Raw genomic sequence first — 21,160 nt, forward strand, 5'->3', positions numbered from 1 at the left:
TCGAAACCACACGTGACGAGTAGATACTGTCACAAGTTAAGAGTGGGTGGGATTTAAATTGTGAAACATCGGGACTGGGAGACACAATAACAACACAGCTCTGTGATGCAAGGATTGATTCATTTAAAAACTATGTATAAGAGATTGGACAAAATAGATAGGAGGCCCCTAGTGAAAAAATATACTAAATGTATTTGAGAAACATTTATTTCATGCTAAGCATACTACAAATACATTTACATACTTATGTACTTAATATCATATTGGTATAATAAACTGGTATAATTAAAGTCTGCTAAATTGGAACAACTGATTTTGTGCTTAATGTACTTTAATTGTGTGGAAGTAGTGCTGAAGTTTAACTAAAGATACACTGAAGAACATTTGATTGTGTTACAGTGGAACTATTGCAGGGATACTTCAGGCACATTTTAATTATCTTGCATTTAAATACCGATATTATACAGAGGTCTTATAATCCTTATTAAGAATGATATTAAAAACACATTAGGCATAATATTAAGAAATATGCATTGTGCAATAAAGAAATAATCCAAATAAGTTTTATTATAATTCTATAGCAGTAAGTCTTAAGTAATATGTCAATAAATGGATTTGAAGTATACTTAAATTAAATAAGCGTATTTTGAATAAATTATTGCATAGTATTTATTGTTATTGTTATTATTATTATTATTATCACAAAAATATAAACCATGGGTTTTGAGAAACTAAAATAGAGCCAGAAGAATCAAGGGTATCATTCAGAAAGATCACATGACTGGTCTCTCTCTTGGTAGGTTTTTTTAATGTGAACTTAAAAATATTGCTGATGAGGCACTGATAAAATAATACACTAGGCTATATATGCACTTCTGATGCTGGACAAGAAAAATATAATGAAGAAAAATCCAATGACAACAATTTCAGCTTTCCAGTTATTTGTATTTTATTTTTGTCAGTGTGTCTTTTTGTGAAAACAAACAAAAATAAAATGTATTCTTTTGCTGTATCTGACCAAAGAACAACTAAACATTTAAAAGATTAAAAAAAATCACCCAGATGAAACCTAGACTGAAACTGGCCAGTCGTACTAGTTTGTTTAAACTATTATCGCGCAGCATTTGTGTGTTTGTAATGGCAGTGTTGCAAGCGGGAAACTCTCGAGAAAAGGAGGAGCGGTGCTCCATAACGTCTATAGAGGGCGCTGGTGTGTTACAAAATGATCCTGTAGGTAGGGGAAATATGAACAGACATCAAACAGTTAATGTTAATGACAGCGTGAGCGCCTCGATATAATTATGTGACCTTGAGCTATTATTTATCATAATGCTATAGTCCTTAAACCTAAAGTACATTATAAGCGCCAGCAAATTCATAGTACGTGAACATGGCCCTCTCCTTTTTTCACCTCGACTGACGTCATTACTTTACAACTCGGGGGGCGGAGCTCTGGAAACGAGACGTGTGTGAACACTAGCCAATGAGCGACCACACCCTCAGTTCAAATGTGAGATGTAAGCCAATCAGCTCCCTGCATTCACAAGCGGAGGCGGGTCCCTATCAACCTCCGTTGATCTCGCTCTTCAACAACACGGTCTTTTTTAAAGTTCCGTAGACGATGAGAGAAAGGGGCTTGTGAGGAGACGGAAAATAGGGACAGTCTGAATGTCTTTGATGCTCGCAGGGCATAAAGAGAATCAAAATAAGAGACGAAGGGGTATATCTGGGAGTTTTTGTATCATATTAACCGTTTCCTGGTGTTTAAATACGGGTAGGCAATAGCTAGCGCCCATCAGGCTAACGGTGTGCTAGCAGCTAGCGATCAACCAAACGACAAAGGAAATATAGCCAGTAAATCCACATTTTCCATAACGTTATCTTTTATACGCTTTGCTTATTCGGACTGGGGCCTTATTTTTTTGACCAATCACCAAGATCGCAGAAAACGGCGGACTCGACCTGTTTGAATAAACCCGAGAAAAAATCCACTAAAATGGCGGAGCCGGACAAATTAAACATTGACTCCATAATACAGCGTCTCCTGGAAGGTGAGGACTTCTCTGCACATCTTTTAATTATTAACTGTTGTTCTGAAATCAAATCCGTGGAACCAACAAATACTTGTATGTATGTGTTTTGTATTGCATATGCGTCGTATTACAGAATAATTGTAAGCATATTTGTGTCCCGAGAAAAGCCGGGGGAAGTGTAGCGAATTAGCAGTTGCTAGCCAACCAGTCTACACTAATTTACTAAAACTCTGCCCGGGAGTTTTATAGCCAGAATCTCAAAGCTATCATTACAAAAACCGACATAGCTGACAACTGCAGGCTCTCTTTTTTCTTATTCTCGTTATTTTAAGGTTTATGAGCCCGTGTGAGCGGAAACTCGGCCAGTATTTCATTCACTGACTCCTTGTGTGCTTTAAGTGATTTACAGTTCTGTCTCTGTCCAGATCACATTTGCTGTTTAGTTACCTTCCATTTTAGCAGGGGAAGCCCTGTGTCTGATTGAAATCGGCAGCGATAGGATTACTGTTAACTAATGAGGATGTAGTTAGTGGAGGTGCAGTAGTGCCAAGTGATCTTCACAGGAGAGGCCCTCGAAACATGGCGCAAACGAGGAAGACGTGATCGTTTTTCAGTGTGGCTGAGGAGGAGGTGGATCCGAACATTTACATTTTCTGTGCATCAAATTAACATTTAGTGATTCGCAGTTACTCTGATTGTAAATGCTTTAGCCCTTAGATAGGATTTCCCGAGAGTCCTGCTTGTTGTATGGTGGATGATGATTACTGGGTTTGGTTTTATTTGCCTGTTTGGGGACTTAATTGCAAAGATTTAATTGCATAGTCCTGTAAACACAGTCGATCCAGGCTCATTTACAGAGTAATATCATATTAGATGTGCCACAGAGTTTCAGCGCTTTGGAAGCCCTTTTATCCCTCTTCATGTTCTTCAAGAAGAGACATTGTTCTGTAAATGATTTACAAATCGAAAGTTGATTTCTACTACTAAGTAGACTTTTGCAGATACTAAAGACATAAGGTTTTTTTGCATACCGACCCTAAACATTCACAAGAATTGAAAGTATGTAGCCTCATAAGACATAAGGTTTTTTTGCATATCGTCCCTTTAGCTGCACTAGAAATGTCTTTTTTACTTAATGCTTACTGATGCCTACTGAGGGTAAACATTGCGAAGCTTAGCACAGATGGGCTTAATGAACCCAAGCGAGCAGTTTATCAAATATCTGAATCCCATCAAGCATGTGTGCGGCATAACATAAGTTCTTTAAGCCTCGCAAACTATGTACCGTCTTTCCAGCCGTTTCCGTAGCAAAGGAAGTTGTGCGTAAGGTCATAAGCAGGTGCACGCGGCATTGTAGTTTTCTGCAAAATGTATCATTTTTCTTGTGTATTATTTTAATAATATTTTTTTGTCCAGTTTAACAGATTTAACAGATTTTATCATACTTTAATCCATTTCACCAAATTAAATGTATTTACAAATTCTGTGTGGGCCTGATGTGATGAGAGGTCTGATGCTGGTGGGGCATGTGAGCTTTTTCCCAGTATTTTGTCATATGTGAGAGAAAAGGGAAAGAAACACACACACACACACACAATTGAAACAGTCACAAAGACCTACAAAAAACAGATTTCCACATACACTGGACCTTTTAGCCTTTTGGCTTTAGGTCCTCTTGGCTACATGGCTGTGTAAACCTATTTTTCTTTCTGCAAATTGCAGTAAAAAAAATAAATAAACAAACCTGATAATAGTTGTATTTATATCTCCTTATGTAATCCTGCTGTCCTTTTTTCCCCTTAGAGCCTGATGTCTCCGTCCAAAGTCCTGATTCTCCTGAGGATCTTGTTTTTATTTGATGTCTGCTCTTTAAATTTCACAGATATCCATGTTACGAAGATATTTTAGCTTATTTTGTCTTCGATTTTAAGGGTGGGGAAAACGTGCATTGCTCTGACCTTGCAGGGATGGTCAGTCTTTGTATGCAGGCATACACACAAGTGCAGTACGGTGAATGAATCAGAATCTGAGTTTTTGTCAAATTTACTTAAGTTTTTCTTGTGTACATGGGTTTACTGTGCCTGTAGGTAGGAATATATTACAAGATGTTACATAACTTAATCCTCTCTTTTAATGAACACAGCGGTGCCTCTTCTGACAGGCAGTAGCCTTTTTTATTAATTTTTTTTAATCCGGATCCCAACACTTGTTCTGTGGAACGTTTAGAGATTTCCAGCTTTTAAGTCTAGATCCTTTCGGTTCATGCTGTTCTGTACTGACGTGCCGTTGTGCCTGAAGCCTCATGGCCAACCAACGGAAAATCAATTGTACAGATTACAGGTGGTGTGAAGGAAACTTTTGCACTTTTTTACACACAACACATATAACAACACATTACAGTTTGCCCAGCATCTGCTATCATTTGACATTCTGTTGAGGTGTCACATAAATAAGTTGTTTTCTTCTCCTCAGATTGTCCCTCTATCTCATTGCCTTCATTGGATTTAAGTGTGGAGGGTATCACCTCTGAGAACCTAAAACGTTTGAGGCACGTGACGAGCACGTGCGGGCCAAAACCGATTAAGCGCTGGACTGTTGGCATGACATTTCATGTATTTCCCCATAGCATGACACTGCTAGATGCACACTGGTAGTTAAAATCTGATTGATTGCCTTTGTTTGTTCTCTGCACTGCTTTCTCTTTTATAAGAAACTTAGCACACCTACTAGCTACAGTTTCGAGAGGTTTAGTTGATTGTTTATCACAACGAGTACACCCCCATTTTTGTGGGTGGTTGAACTGTTGCCTGCACTACCTTTTATTTATACTTATTTATGGAATTTAGCACACCTAACTTTTGCACACCTACTGGTTATTGTTTTGAGTGGTTTTATTTGCTTGTTTGTCATAGGTCCACCCCCCCCTTGTGTTGGGTCTAAGCTCTGCGATGCTTATTGGCCCCATGACTAACTTTAGAGCAAGTGCTGTTCGGGGGAAGGCTCGGGCATTAGGCAGCCTTAATCTGGGTTTAAAGTGACGAGTGGCAGGATCCTATTTATACCCACTTTTCACTGACTGAGCCGATGGGCTTCCGGTCACTCTCCCGGGCCCTCAGATCACTCATCTGCTGTCTGAGACCTTAAGGGCTTCTTTCAAGTGACCCCACCTAACTGTTAGACTGGTGCGTCATCTGATTTGTTTGTTAAAAAAAGTCCTCTATTAACTCAAAGCTGCGGTATTTAAACGTCACTTATCAGTTACCAAAAATGCGAAAGTGGTTGTTTCACTATATGGAAGTCAAATTCGGTTTATTGTCTTTGCTTTACAGGGCAAGGCAGAAAGTGAAATGTAGCTTCCCAGGTGACTTGGATGCAAACATAGACGGTTCCACAGCGTAGTAGCAACCAAACAATTATCCATTATCATCAGTGTGCACAAACAATAAACCTGAGGCAAGATAAATTATAGAGCTTATCTGCAAATAAGCAGCAGGGTATGGATGTCCAAACACACTAATTGATTCAGCATCACGTACAGATTAAAATAAAGGAAAAGTAACAATATTTTTCCATTGACATTTACAATACAAAATACAAGTCTTTCTGCAGGATTATACGTATCAAATAGATTCAGTGCTTGAGTGCCATTACTTGCATATTTGCTTGCATGCTGATGTTTTACAGTTACACTACTATTAAAAAAATTGTGAGTTTTTTTTTTTTTTTCAAATGTTTTTTGAAAAGAAAAAAAAAAAAACTCATGCTCTCCAATGCTGTATTTGATGAAACGCAGTCAAACATATATATTGCAATTTAAATAGATTTTCTAAAATTAATATATTTTACATTTAGTCTCATATAAGTAGACACTTTTATCCAAAGCGACTTACAAAAATAATATCTTAATGTAGTGATTGCAAAGCTGAATTTTTCAGCATTGTACTCCAGTCTTCAGGGTCACAAGGTCCTTCAGAAATCACTCTTATCTGCTGATTATTGCTCAGTGGTGAAAATGCTTTGAATGGTAGTGTAAATACACATGGCTAACTTGATGATTTCCTGCCCTTGGTAAATAGTGATTGCTATAAGTCTTGATATTTATTAATATTTCACATTTTTTATTGGATGAGTGTATCTACCCGCCTACCCCATTACTATTTGGGTATTGAAAATTTGATATTGAGAATTATGAAGTAACCGACAAACTGAATATGCATGTATTTTTTTCACTGTGAAGGAGTGTGCTGTAAATGTCTTTAAATGTGTATCCAGGGTGGATGAACATTGAGTCAGCCAGCTGCTTCTCTCTGTAGACCTTCACGTTACTTGCGACATCATCTGTGCTGCTGATTTAAAATTGATAGAGATGGCTGGATGCAAAGAAGCGTGTTGTTTTTCCAGCGTTTGGCCTGCACCGTGACAACTATTTTGGCAGTCGCATGTGTTCAGTTTGTTTGAAGTGGGCATTGTGATGTCATAACAGTATTTTTTATTTTTTTTTTCTTCAGTGTTGACTATTTGTGTCCTTGGTTAATCTGTGAGAAACCTCATGCTTTAAACATTTTTTAGAGACGGTGTAGGATGGTTGGATCGATTTTGTGAATGTGCACAAATAAGCCATCGTCTCAAATCCTTGCATAACTGCCTGATTATGTGAGTCACCAGGATATACTCAGTACTATAATTCTTGCCTGAAGCCAGCCATATGAAATATATATTTAAAACCCAGCAACTGCTTGAATACAACTACGGGGTTGCCTCTGGGTCTTTTATCTTTCTTTCCGAACATCCCATACACGTATATGCCACTTCTGATGTGTGGCCTGAACGGCCAGTGTGACCTCGGAGATGTCATTTACAACCCTGTCCAAAGAGACTGCAATATTTCTCCTCTCCAGATACATCCTGTGCTCTTTCTTTCATCCGCTGCTGCCAGCTAAGCCCCCTGAACAGCGTCTCATGCAGCCAGTCTAAAAGGGCACACTTGAATAATACCACAGGTCTGCGTTCTGTGAGTTGACAGTCTGTTTAGAGTCTGCAAGCCTTCTCTGTCACAGTGCAGCAGCAAACCCTCTTTGGAGTTCAACTTGTATGTTTTTTTTAAGTGACTGCAAGGATAGTACAGAATCTGTTTGACCTTTGTTTGGTTGTTTGTTGGTCATGAATATTTGATTCTATCTGAAGTTCAGTTTGCACATGATCTTTAAAACTGTTTCAGAGATTACTCAGACAGAGGAGAGCTCTTTAAACCGTAATTGTGGTTTGTTAAAAGCCATATGTGTGGTGGTTGTGTTAGTGTGCATTTGACGTACTAATGAATGCATAACCAAACCTGCTAAATTCAGTAAATGTCTTTGCAGAATCAAATGCGGTTGGTGTGCATGCTTGAGAGCCGAGACACATGATACAGAGTTTAAGTGCACTGATGTCCCTGTGCGTCACTAGTCTGTACCATCCCATCATTTCAGAGAGCCTCTTGATCGAGGTTTTCATCCTCTAGATCTTCCTCCTAGTTTTTCAAGCAGTTATTGGGTCTAATCTGGCACATTTGCTTTTTAGTTTGGCTTGTTTCCTGCTTTTCCCTCATTTGTCTCTTCTGTTTTTTTTGTGTTTTTGTCCAGTTAAAGGCTCCAGGCAGGCAAGAACGTACAGCTGACAGAAAGCGAAATCCGTGGCCTCTGTCTCAAATCTCGGGGAAATTTTCCTCAGCCAGCCAATTCTGCTGGAGCTGGAAGCACCGCTCAAGATCCTGCGGTGAGTATGTTTGTCCTACATGGCTCCCACCTCTCATAGAAACATGAAAGAAAAAGCAATACATGTCCTAATTTGTGCAGCTTCCTGTATTAAACCAAATTGTTCTGGTGTCTCTGCAGGCGATGTTCATGGTCAGGACTATGACCTCCTTCGTCTCTTGAGTCTGGCGGCTTTCCTCCTGAGAGCAACTATTTGTTCCTGGGGGACTATGTGGACAGGAGGGAAACAGTCTCTAGAGACCATCTGCTCCTGTTGGCCTACAAAGTCAAATATCCTGAAAAACTTCTTCCTGCTGCGTGGCAACCAGGAGTGCGCCTCTATCAACCGTATATATGGCTTCTATGATGAGTGTGAGTAGGAATTTACATTACCACTAATGACACCTTTTCATTCACCACATTTCATAGTTTTAAATGCTAATAAGTTGGTTTTTTCCAATCTCTCTTCAGGTAAGCGACGATACAACATTAAGCTGTGGATAAGAGACTTCACAGACGTTTTTCAACTGTTTACCTGTGGCTGCCATTGTAGACGAGAAGATCTTCTGTTGCCATGGAGGGTAAGTGCAGGCAGAGGTCTTTTGTCCCCATGGCAAGTTTAAATGTTCTTTTCGAACTACTCGATTGACTTCCCTGGAGCAGTTAAAATATAGCTGTTCATAGCCAGATCACTGGGAGACCAGAAAGTTTGGTTCATTTGATTGGCCCAAACTCAGGGAACTTACTACATGGGTTTAGCCTACACTTCATTTGAAAACAAACGCATGACGTGGGAGTTAATCTACTCTGGAAATGAACTGTAATTGCTTGCTTCGTTTTTTTTTTTGTTTTGGTGGGACACGGTCATCACATCCTTAAAATAACTTGCTCTGCTTAGCAAATGAAAAATGCAGATATATGGACCACTGTAAACATAAAGCCATATGGAGTGCTCCGCATAAAGGTGCTGAGTTATTTTTTGTTTTGTTACTTAAAGATGCTTAAATGTGAGGGTCTTCACTAGAAACCTGTTTGTCATGAATGCATATGTGGGGGAAACGGCCAGACAACCAGCATTTCCTGCGACGCTTATCTAACGACAGCCCGCAGCAAAGAAATCAATATTTCAGTATTTTGAATGTGGCAGTCTGATTTGAATCGAGTTTTGCCTTGACCCTCTGCACTCAAAAACAAATGCAGGGAAATGTACTGTGACTAGTCGGATTCACCCAAAAAAACCAAACGTATTTATTTTTAGGATTTCTGCAGACAACAACATAAGTCATCATTTATCTTTCTCACCAATTCATCGGCTGATGAAAGATAGTGTCATTTATTACAACATCTGGATGTTCTGTTTACCGATTTAATGCAAATTTCTTGTGGTGTTTTGGCACGCCCACAGCGTCTGGATGCGTCTTGCAAATTATTTTTAAGTGTACTCCCTATAGACAGTGACACTGTGAAACCCATAATGAATTGTCGTTTCTGCTCCAGGCCTCTCTCCAGAGCCTTCAGTCAAATGGAGTCAGGTGCGGCGCTGTCATGCGGCCCACGGATAGTACCTGACCAGGGTCTGCTGTGTGACCCCTGCTTTGGGCCCCGCACCCAGACAAAGACGTGCTGGGTTTGGGGAGTGGAGAATGACCGTGGCGTTGTCCTTCCCTTCGGTTGCAGACGGGCGGTGGACAAATTCCTTCACAATCACATGACCTGGGACTAATAATTCAGGGCACATCAGTTATTTTATGCCCCCCCCCCCTCTCCCTGGTGGTGTTGGAGAATGTTTTCCAAAAAGCATTGCAGCGTTTAAAAGACTCTACAAAATATGGACGTTATTTCATCTTGTGCAGGTGGTGGAGGACGGTTATGATTTTTTTCGATATGAGGACAGTTTAGTCACCCTGTTTATCGCTCCTAACTACTGTGGCGAGTTTGATAACGACGGGGCCATGTATGAGTGTGGATGAGACACTCCATGTGTTCCTTCCAGTAAGAGAAGAATAGCTGTCAATTTTTCCTCCCTCTCTTTGCCGTTACCTGAAATTACAAGGCTTTCCAGTTTCTCTGCAAATGCATCAAGTATACTTGCGGGTAATAGGTCTGGCAAAATCCTCTGTAGTTTGCATTAGATCATCTTTTTGAAGGTTCGTTCCTCTACAGTGCTCGTTCTGTTTCAAAAAGGTAGTGCCCTACTAACAGATGCTTTTTACTCATCGGTTCAACGCTAAAATAGCTTGTGGCTCCTTAATCATGCTGCCAATGTAAGATACTTCATTCTAAATGTGCAGTAACCCATTTCACAGGCAAAAAGCTCGGTCTATTGTCAATGTTTGAACAATGTTTTTAATCAATTTGTTTGTAATTTGAGGAAAATTCTTTACTTTCCATTTTTAAATTATAATTTCACAGACCAACTTGGACCTATATAAAAAAAAATTTAGTATTCTCTTTCTACCCCCACTACATATAGAAATAATTGGATTTTATCTGAAGTTAGCCAACAGCATGGTTAAAAAAAACCTTGCTGTGTAAGAAAACCCTAACAATATACTGCAGTAAAAATCCTTTTTTACCCTAGTGGGGGAAAAAAGGAACCAAGTTTGGGCAAATTTTTTGGGTACACTTAAAAGCTTTATATTTAATGCATTACTTATGCCTTGTACTTTATAATTGTAACCACAGTATCAATTCATTACTTTTAATGCTTTTCAAATTCGGGTTATAATTATTTACGACCAGATAATTGGTATACCCTTTAATATCCTTTATAATGTATTGCCACATAAAGCTTTGGTAAAGTGTTACCATTTTTTGTGACTTAAATTAGTTAAGTTTTAAGTATCAATCCAATAAAGTGTCTATGAATGTTTTAGAAAAATTTTTTAAAAAAACCCCCCCATTAGTTGTTTGTTTAAACTCTAGTTTGTATGTTAAGATTTTCAGCCGTTTAACATTAGCATATGTTGCTAGTCTAGTTGTGAGTCAAGTGCCTTCATGTTGAGTGTCCTTAGTAGGCAGCTTTCCTCATGTAGGCAGATCATTAGCGCTACTCGCAATGAAACTGTATTTGAATCAGTTTGTTAGTCAACCCTGTTGTAAGTAGATCAGTTTGGTTTTTTTGAAACGGAGCCTTCGTGCATTGCCTCAGAGTAAGCTCTTTCTCTCTCTCTCTCGTGGGAGGACATGGGTCTATATTGGAAAGTGTGTTTGCTGGTGTGCACCATTGGCTTCTGCTACGTCCTCGGGGTCTTTCTCTCAGATCCTTAAGGCCAGCCCGAAATAAGAACTGTACTACGGTGGAGGAGGTGTGAATGAGGCCTCAGGGCGTCCAGTCACCCCCGCCTTGCGAAATTCAGCCAAGGGTGGAAAAGGCCAAGAAATAACCACCCACTGGTGGCCCTCCAACACCCAAAGTCCTCTCTTCCGAAAAATCCCTGTTCTGACCCCAACCTCTTCTCTACCCTCCCTTCTTTCTTTCCTCTCCAAACGGCTGTAAAGCAAAAACAGTACCTCAGGGTTTGAAGTCCTTCTTTCTCTCTCTCTCTTTCTCTTTTATTTTTGTTTCCTCATGAACTTTACAAAATGTGTGTTTTAATTATGAGACGTGTGTGTTGTGAGCGTCGGTTTATGTTTGTTACGCCTTTGTGGTTGGTTTTTCCCAACACATCCTTCCCTCCCCCTCCACGCCTCATTGCCCCCACTCCCACCTGTGCTCTCTGTGCAGGGAGCCTCTGACGAAGCCTCCGTGTTAAACTCCCAGCCAGGCTCGGGGAAGCTCGAGACCGACCGAGGGGTCAAGGGGGGTTGGGTTCGAGTGTGGCGGGTCCATCCCCCTCACTTGTTAATGTTCCCTGCGTTTTTCAAACACAGAACTTGCACATCCTCCTTAGTTAGAGAGCCCGTCTGAGTGAACTGTGATACATGTGTATATATCACACACACACACAAACACACACACGCATGAATTGATGTGCAGAGAAAGCGTGATTTAAGATGACTGTCCAGTGCGAATTTCATTTAAGGTCCAATGATTTAAAAAAACCAATCATGTTGGAACTTTTTACTGTTTTTGCGTAGAATGGATTCACCACAAAAAGCTTTGGAAATTCTTTGCTAACTATGATGTGTTTTTTTTTAGTGTCTTTTTTTAAAGACAAAAATCATAAGAGAACTTTATTTAAACACCCCGTACATCTATCTTCCCGTGTCCATTTCCCCCCAAGTTACGATCCCTTCCTCCCGTGTTTACTGTTTTTTATCGGGCCCGGTTTTTGGGTTTTTTTTTTTTCTATTTTGGGGGACGGGGGGACTTTTGTATCTTTCAGGTTTTACCAAAGTTGACATTTGCTGGAAAGAAAGATTGTGACCTAAACTTTTCTGTTTTTGGGCTCCAACTGCTTGCTGTGTGCCTCCTCCTCCCAAATCAGTCCTTCCCCCTTTTTCCTCCATTTTTTGCTTTTCCCTTAACCTTTTTTAATTCTTAAAATTATTTCTTACTTTTCCCCATTGTCTGTCTGGTCCCTTTTTTTTTTTTTTTTTCTTCCTCCATCCCTTACTAGTTAGCATTATCTGGGTTTTTAGCATTGGGCGTTGCACTCAGCTCCAGATCTTGCTTTGCCAGCTCAACTTGTCCCTTTCCTCTAGAGATCTGTTGTCCTTTTCATTCCCCTCCCTCCATTTCAAACTGTGTGTTTTGATTTGCCAGGCAGGATTTAAAGTTTGATCCATTTAAATCTCAGAGGAGTTGCTACTGTAATTAGGATTTAAATTCTTCTGCTTTCCACACAGACTCCCATCTCTGGTGCCAGCAGATGGCGCATTTCACAAAACTCTGATTCACTATTACACTTTAATGTGTTTGTAAGGTATAAGAATACTGCAAAGCAATACACTAGTGTCCTCTGCTGGCTCAAAGACACTGAGTTCCTGTAGTGCCCTGCTTTATATGTTCTGAGAATATTTTTCAAGCGAAGGTAGTGTATCAAAATGGTTAAATCAAGCCGGTCTCCTTTATTTTTGTAGCTTACATGTATTTACACTTTTTGAAAAAGGATATATATTATTCTATAGGTGACCTGGTTTTTGGGGGGGGGGGGGGGAAAAAGGAGGGTACAAGTTAACTATGCTTTAGATGTTCAGAAGACATCCCATTATTGAGGTCTCAGGTCAAGGTGTGCCTGTCTCTTTGCTAACGTGAATACTTCTGGTCAGTATAGGAATTTAGCAATTCCTAAAAATCAGAGTAATAAGTGTAGCGGGGACTGCATTCCTACATGCTTCTATTGATTGCTTGCCTCAGACTACTGTCTATAAGAACATAACGGTGGCAACCAAAACAGAGATCTATGCATTGCTCATCTGGCATTGGATTGTCGGTTTTGCAAGGGCTATCATAACTGCCATAAATAATCATATCACTCTTTTATGGTAGTCTTGATATGTTTCGGGGGGGGGGATTTTTGAACTGGAGTATTTGTGCGATTTAAGAAAGAAGAAGCTAAAAAGTTGCTGTATTTTAATTTGGTTTATTGCCTTGTGCTATTAGCTCTGATCTCCCAGCGCTGCTGGCTATATTTGTTGCAGCATCATATTTTGTGCTTACTTACAGGCCCACACTGAGATTAAAGACTATTATTAGTAAGATAGAGTGTTTGTGTTTTGTTTATTAATAGTAATTGTACTTGTGTGTTACTGACATAGATGCAGGCTATTGTAGCTTATGTGATTGTTTCGTTCCTTCTTTCTCTGATAAAGGCAATACAGGTATGTTTTTTCTTTCCTTAATGCAACTGTAGGTATAGTTATTTCACACTGTATCATAATGGGAAACAACCCACATGTGGAAGAATTATAAAACCTGGTTCTTAAGAATTTTATCTTTTTCTCAGTTGCAAATTTGATTCCCACACGCATAGAAACCTGTTTCTCAGGCTACTGGCTGAAACAAATAATAAAACCGTGTATGGGAGGTTGTACTGGTTGTATTTCAATATTCTAACATTCCTATGCGATTAGTTTAACATTAACTTTGTGTAGTCACCCTTATTGAATTTAGTAAGAAAGGAAAGTTTGGTGCCACTATGATTGGCTGGACTAGGACTGTGACTTTTCAGTAAACAAATCTGTCGTCGAATGGATTGAAGAGAAATGCTACTAAATACCAGTTATAATGATTTATACAAATAACTAAAACAATCCACGGGCTGAAAATTATTAGTAGAAAATAGCTCACCGTACATTCGAAGCATCCTTTCCGAGGCCTGTTAAAACACCCCCAGCCGGAAATCGGTTTTCGGAAGAGTGTATTTTGACATTTTAAATTACGTTTTTTTTCTTTTCTCACTTTTAATAGTTTATACCATATACTACCTTGGCTAAAATAATTAGAAAAATCCCTTATTTATGAGGGTGAATTTATGATTTTCCATCATTACAAAACTATTTATTAAATTAATCGAAAACTTGAACTCAGAATCACACATTACGAAAGATTTATTCACACCTCCACCCACTGCTTCTGAACAATGTTCCAACTCAACAAACCAGAACTAACGATATCGTTCAAAATTTCACAAACAAAGTCCAGAAACACAGTGAGAGATAATGCAATATGATATCAAAAACTTTACCGTGCGCATAACCAGAAAAAATCTTAATCCCATCAAACAATACCATTTCATGCATACACAAACAGCTCTGGCTCATATATACTATTTGCATAACTCTAATGAACCTCCCGGAGGGTTTTCAACACGACAAACGGTTAAAGAGAATGATAGTGCAGTGGAAAGGGCGGGGGGCCCTTTCTCTCCGCGGCCGCTGATTAGTAGAAGGGCGAGGGTATTTCCTATTCCTGCTGGACATCTCACCCATTTACTGGCTCAAACGTTCGCTGACAACCGAACGTCCGTGTAACTCTCTCCATAGCCAATATTGGGTGTTCGGAGAAGTAACGATTGCCGGTAGCTTTCCACAACTCGTATCTCACTGATTGTGATTCATCCAATCGTGATTACCATAGGAGCCGCCGCAAGCGGGCGGATGTGCAAGGATTGGTTTGAATTCACCTCCAGGCCGAGACTTCGACAACGTTCGAACACCAACAAACGAACAAAACGCAGTACAGAAAATTAATGCGAGTATCCATACCCAAATAACCTCAAACCGCAACTGTCCAGTTTTTCCGTTTAAAATCATATATCGTCGAGTAAGAAACGCGGAACCGGAACTCGCCAAATATGGACTATGGGCATACCCAGGGACGATTGGCCAGCAGCACTCGTAGGCCAACAGGAACAGCTAACTTAGCATGCCCTAGCTTAAAAAGACGAATTTCACTACGGACGAATCGACCAGAAATCTTGAAAGGAAAGCCAGTCAAGTTAATGCGCTTCTGCTCCTGCTGTATTATAGGGGCAACAAATACATATGCTCGCCAAACGATTTATTTGCTAATATTTTTTTAGTCCACAGTTGAAATATACATGTTTTAAAGATTCAGTTTTGGCAGCGCGAATGTCAGCTTTGTGTTGGTCCCAGTGAGCTAACTTTAACTGGACCTCATGGTTTGGGCTGAAGTCCCGTTACACGCTCCTCTGACAGTGATGTAATGGGCCCTCGCGGCTCTGAAACCTAATAACCAGCTGTTATGAATTGGCAAAATCAATTTATCCCTTTGACCTGCAGTCAGGGAGTGTTGTTTAATAACGAATAATGGCGCGATCTAGTGCTTGACAAAACAGCTGAAGCTGGTCTCCGTGAGACCATTGCGGATGTACTATCGACTGTAATCTTATTTTATGACACCCTGTGAGTGGACCTGTATCTAGTAGTTATTTATTTTATTTTCGCCGCTGTGATTTCTGGACTGGCACGGAGGTGTCTCTGAGCTGGGCTTTCACGCTTTCTATTTTATCATTTTCTCGTCTTTTTTCACGCTCGATTACGTCACTCGAACCGATTAAGCTCAGTGTTGAAGTGTTGTCTGAATGAAATAGATGCCCTTGTAGAGCGACTCTTTACCTGCTCAGTGGAGAGCAGGATTATACGTTATTATCCCCGAGGGAGGATATTCTTGCCAGTACAGCAGAATAATCATGCAGGGATACGGTAACCATACCAAACAGGCATATGGCGAGGTACATGTACAACAAACATAGTTAAATGTCTCTAAAACAACTGCAATGAACACTAAGTTGTTTATTTATTTATTTTATTATTATTGCAAGAAACAAACAACATATGGCGTTGAAGTGACAATAAGGTGAAAGGGAAAGAGAAAGGGAAAAAAGACACACCCCCAGACACATCAAACAAAAAAAAAAAGAAACAACAATTTATGATTTTTTTTTTTCTTTTGTAGACATTTAAAACAGTGAGTTACAGGGTAACAAAAAATGCAAGAGAATACATCGGCATGGCCTGCACTGAGAAAAGTAAAACAAAAAAAAAAAAAACAAACAAAAAAGGGGGGAGAACTGGTCTTGAACAAAGCGAAAGGATTAAAAGGGGCAGTTTTAGTAAAAGCAGAATGTAATTTTTAGTCTCCTCCGCCCAAAGGAGGTTTAACGCTGTTTTGCCAGTAACACCAAAACAGAAGCGCAGTTGAGTGAACCTATAAAGCACATACGTACATGAAAATGAAAGTATTGGTTGGAAAGGGAGTTTGTGTTGGTCGAGGTTTTGGTATGTAAACTCCTGTAAACATGACCTCCTGTTTTCTGTTCTTGATACAAAATATCTTTGTGGCACAGCGTTTCTACACCAATCCATGGCTCCGAATCCCGTACCAGTGAAGTCCTGTAAAAAAACATTCTCTTCTATAAGAAAAACAACTAAGTCTATTCGCTGTGTAAAACTGAGTACATTGTAACGAATTGCTTTTTAGTGTTCACCTTTTAAATTTTTTAATTTCAACCCAAAAAGAAAAGACCTAATCCATGCGCACTAAATGTTGTGGACATAACACTAAATACTCTGTCCCCAATAAATAGGCTAGATTGATGCCACGTTCCTCCACATTGGCTTTGACCTCTGGTGTGTTCGACAGTGGTCTTCCTGAGGAAATAACTATGTTAACCGTTTTTTTGCTTGTGGTCAGACAATTTTCATTCTTTCTGCCTGTTTTAACACACCTGTAAAAAGTAGTTTGTTTGACAACATATTGCGTGCAGTCCAGAATTTTTTTAGCGTTCCTCGCATGCTAACCCTGGGTGATCCTCCTATGATAATGAACAAGTATTGTTCTGAGTGGACTATTTTTCAATATTTAAATGTGGACACGAATTCCACTTGAACAAACAGCCTTCAATAAGGTCTTTAATGACGACATAATAGATTCAGAATTCTTAACGTCAACAAAAACAAACAAACTAACGCACAGTAAAACTGGATATAAAACAAATAACCAACAGCACTACGTCTTTAAAAGAAGTCGGGGAAACAATCCTAAAGACAGTAAACGCCTGATCTTCAAACTGCAATGCAGCGAACAGGGTACTAGTGGGACCTTTTGGTTGGATTTTTTCCTGTTGCTCTAATTGGGTTTTTTTCTTATAATTATGTTCAAATTAACTGTACCACATTTTTGTGCTTTAAGCCAAACGAGGTTTCCGAAAGCTTGAAAAGGAAGTAAAGTGCTTTGTAAAAGTATTCAGTTATAAGTGTTTTCCAGAACATTAAGCATCTAAGGTTATCCACTTTAATAGTGTACTGCCTTGTGATGTTAGCTGGGTTTCGAGTTTTATTTTTAAGTGTGTTTATTTGACCTGGCACCACTAATGGATATTTGGTTTCAAGTCTTACCGTTTAATCTTCACAAGGAACATAAGATTCACTTCACATTTTGGGTATTCAAAATCTTAGAACGTGAATCATTTCAACAAGTTAAAAAAACCAATAAGTTACTGGATGGTAAACTAATGACTTCGTGGGGTCCATTTTTCAATAAGGTTTCTATAATTTAATTTTTCAGTGACACTGATTCATTGTTGTAATTCAGCTCTGGCTCGGTTTTGTTAATCGCGATTCACCGGTGTACAGGCGCCGCCAATATTATTGCAAAAGCAGCTTTTACCAGAAAAGTTACGATTTGCGTAGCTAAACACCTAATGTTTAACATAGTAATACCATATTGGTCCAGTGGCCTGACTGTGTCCATTGAAATGGACAAACTGCAGGAGAATTTAATGTGTCAAACTATCTCAGCTCCCCCCCCCCTAACTGAACGTAAATCAAAAGAAGATGAAACACTGTTAACAGAAGCAATGTATTATAAGGTTTGCAATCCAAAAAAGAAACCTTTTAGCAATAATTTTGTGTATATTTTCGGCTGTGTTTCACACGTTGGGTTGGCATCCTCCAGTGCTGAGGTTTCGCTCTGAGGGGGGGCGCTTCACTCCCGGTTGTCGTATCTCGTCGGTTGTGTAAGGGGCTGGATCCAGACCGCACAGCTTCATGGTAATCCTAGTTACTACTGATGTCAACCAAGACAACACATTAGAGACATAATTAGCCTCGCGTGCTCTTTTCCAATTCAAGCGTATAAATGATTTGTTCCAGCCCAAGCTAACGAACTAGAATAAGATTGCATCCTTGATCGGAGAATGGTGTCTCGACCGTCAGATCGGCCATTATGTCCATTGAAATGCGTCCCCGTTCCAAAGAGTTGTGTATTTGCCTGTTACTTATCAGCGACCTAGTATTCTTAAGTGGATGGCAGAATGGAGAGTGGCGGGGTCGGGGCGGGGCTCTGATCGAAACCCCGACCCATGAGCGCAGAAAGGCATCTTCTGGAGGTATGGGATCTCGTGGGAGCACCTAATGGCAAAAAACAAGCTCCTAGCTCCCTTAACAGTGAGGATAGGAAGTGTTTGTTGGACTTTTAGACTGATGGGCTGGGCGGACCTTACCAAGATCCCAGCGTTTTTGTGACGCATTAGAGGGAGCTTGATTGGGATCTTTTTGCTAAGTTATCGCGTGGTAGAAGAACTAGTTTAGTACACAGGAGCTAAACCATAAGCGGGGCCTTATAAGTAAGTAATAATATTTTTAAACTGATACGGAAACTTAATAGGTAGCCAGTGCAGAGAGACTGTAAACTTGGGGTAATATGATCATATTTTCTTGACCTGGTAAGTGACTCTAGCCGCTGCATTTTTGACTACCTGTAGCTTATTTTATTGAGGATGCAGGACAACCACCTAGCAGTGCATTACAATAGTCCAGTCTAGAGGTCATGAATGCATGAACTAGCTTTTCTGCATCAAGAAGGTAAACATGTTTCGTAGCAATGAGCAATGTTCTAAGATGGAAGAATGCTGTTTTTTGTAACATGGGGAAATATGATTTGGCAAAGACAAGAGATTTGCTGTCTAATATAACACCCGATTTTTTTACAGTAGAGAAGTAACAGTACATCCGTCTAATTGGCAAATTGTAATCTACGAGATTCTGATGTACTGTTTTTTGGTCCAATATCATAATTCTTTTCCGAAGTTACTAGGATAAATTATTGTCCATCCAATCTTCTTACAGTTTTAAACACACTCTGTTATCTTAGAATAATTTAAAAGTTGCTCCTGTCTTATTTGAGAGCGATAGTTGACGAGCATCAGCCATAAACAGTGGAAACTCATCCCCGTCTTTTCTACTGATATTACCAAGGGGTAATCGTTATCATGTGGCTTAGTATAGATGGTCATACTGTTTCTTGTGTCCATTGAAGCTGAAGCATTTCTCATCTCAAGTCATTCTGGATACCATTTGTGCTGCTTGAAATACTGCTGTCATTAGGGCAAAAATTTACTTTTCCACTCATAATGAATTTAAACAAAATACAAGGTATTGTTATAAGGGTCTCAGCCATTTTGGCCACCGCATTAGGTTTTCTTATGCTGTAAGATAAGATTATAGTTTTAGAAATCTACGAGAAAAAGAAATTAATTACTATTGTTCTTCTTGTGCTCGAAAGACTTGTAGCTGTTTTAAATGTGTACTCACCGTCTTATTTTGTTCCAGCATGTGATGGGGGCGACCATTGAGGGATCTTATCGAATGAGGGTGAGAGAGCTTTGGGAACAGATGATCTGGCCACCGAGTCGTTGCTGATCCCTTCACTGTGGTTCAGCACCCATAATACCATAAGGTACTGTGCTACTGCTTTATACCTGATCACAGTTTTAGCACAGTATTTTAAAAAAGATTTGGTGTGTTATTCTGATAGTGCAATGTAATATTGTTTTGTTTTTTTCATAGAGTATGTGAAACATAAACTGGTTTCAAAAATTAGAGTCGTTTTTCAGTTTCCATTTTTTTGAAGAATAAGCAGTATTTATAATGAAATATTACCATTTAAAATTTTTAAAAATGTGTATATATATCAAAAATAATAATACAAACAAATTATTATACTATAATTTTTTATTATTTTTGATATATAACACATTTAAAAAACTATTATATATATATATATAGATCTATATAGATATTATCTATATATATTATATATATATATATATAGATATATATATATATATATATATTTCAAAATTCATTTATTCCTGTGATGGCAAAGCTGAATTGTTCAGCAGCAATTAATCCAGTCTTCAGTGTCACATTATTCTTCAGTATACATTCATATGCTAATTTGGTCAATATTCTTCTTAGTATTACGTACCACTGTTTTACTATTTCCCTGTTTTTTTTTTTTTTTTTGTAGAAACCATGATGTTTTTTTCAGATTCTCAAGCCGAATAGAAAGTTTCAAAAGAACAGGATTTATTTTTTGAAACAGACATTGTTTGTAATAATAAACATGTCTTTACTGACGCCTATTTTTGATCTAATCATTTTAATTGTGGCATTGCTAAAAATAAAAGTTTTAATGTCCTTTTAAATACGTCTTATTGAATTCCAGACCCTAGAACTGTAGTGTAAACGATTCATTTGATTTCTTTCATTATGTTGAACAAAGTCCTCCCCCTGAGATCCGGAGATGGGTTTACCTCAGAGAGACACTTCTGCGCTTCAAACGCAACACATGACTTCCAGGCCACCTTTGATGCTCTGTTGTTGATGGGGAAACGGGTCAGGGCTATTTCACTGGGCTGGGTTCACACCGACAGGAGCTGCTGAAGCAGCATCGTGAGTATCATATCTTATCCCGAATTGCTGAATGTCCATTTTTTGGTTGCTTGTACACATGTATAATCATCACCAAAGAGGAATGTAAGAATGCTTGAATCGCTTTGAATGTGTAGCTGTTGTTGTGTCTAGTTTAGCGAGGATGGTTTTGCTTTTTTCTTCAGCATATTTTTGCTTTTTACATGATTGTCTTTGCTAGATCAGATGTTTGCCTTCTTGATGAGTTACAGTCTCTCTGGTACACAAAAA

At 39.1% G+C, this 21,160-nt stretch overlaps 1 pseudogene; it reads left to right on the forward strand.

Moving 5' to 3' along the window:
• The first annotated feature begins 1,565 nt into the window (after window positions 1–1,565).
• Window positions 1,566–18,590, forward strand: LOC122136800 (annotated as a pseudogene).
• The last annotated feature ends 2,570 nt before the right edge of the window (window positions 18,591–21,160 follow it).

Source organism: Cyprinus carpio, chromosome B3 (genome assembly GCF_018340385.1).
Source record: "Cyprinus carpio isolate SPL01 chromosome B3, ASM1834038v1, whole genome shotgun sequence".
Lineage (NCBI taxonomy): Eukaryota > Metazoa > Chordata > Actinopteri > Cypriniformes > Cyprinidae > Cyprinus > Cyprinus carpio.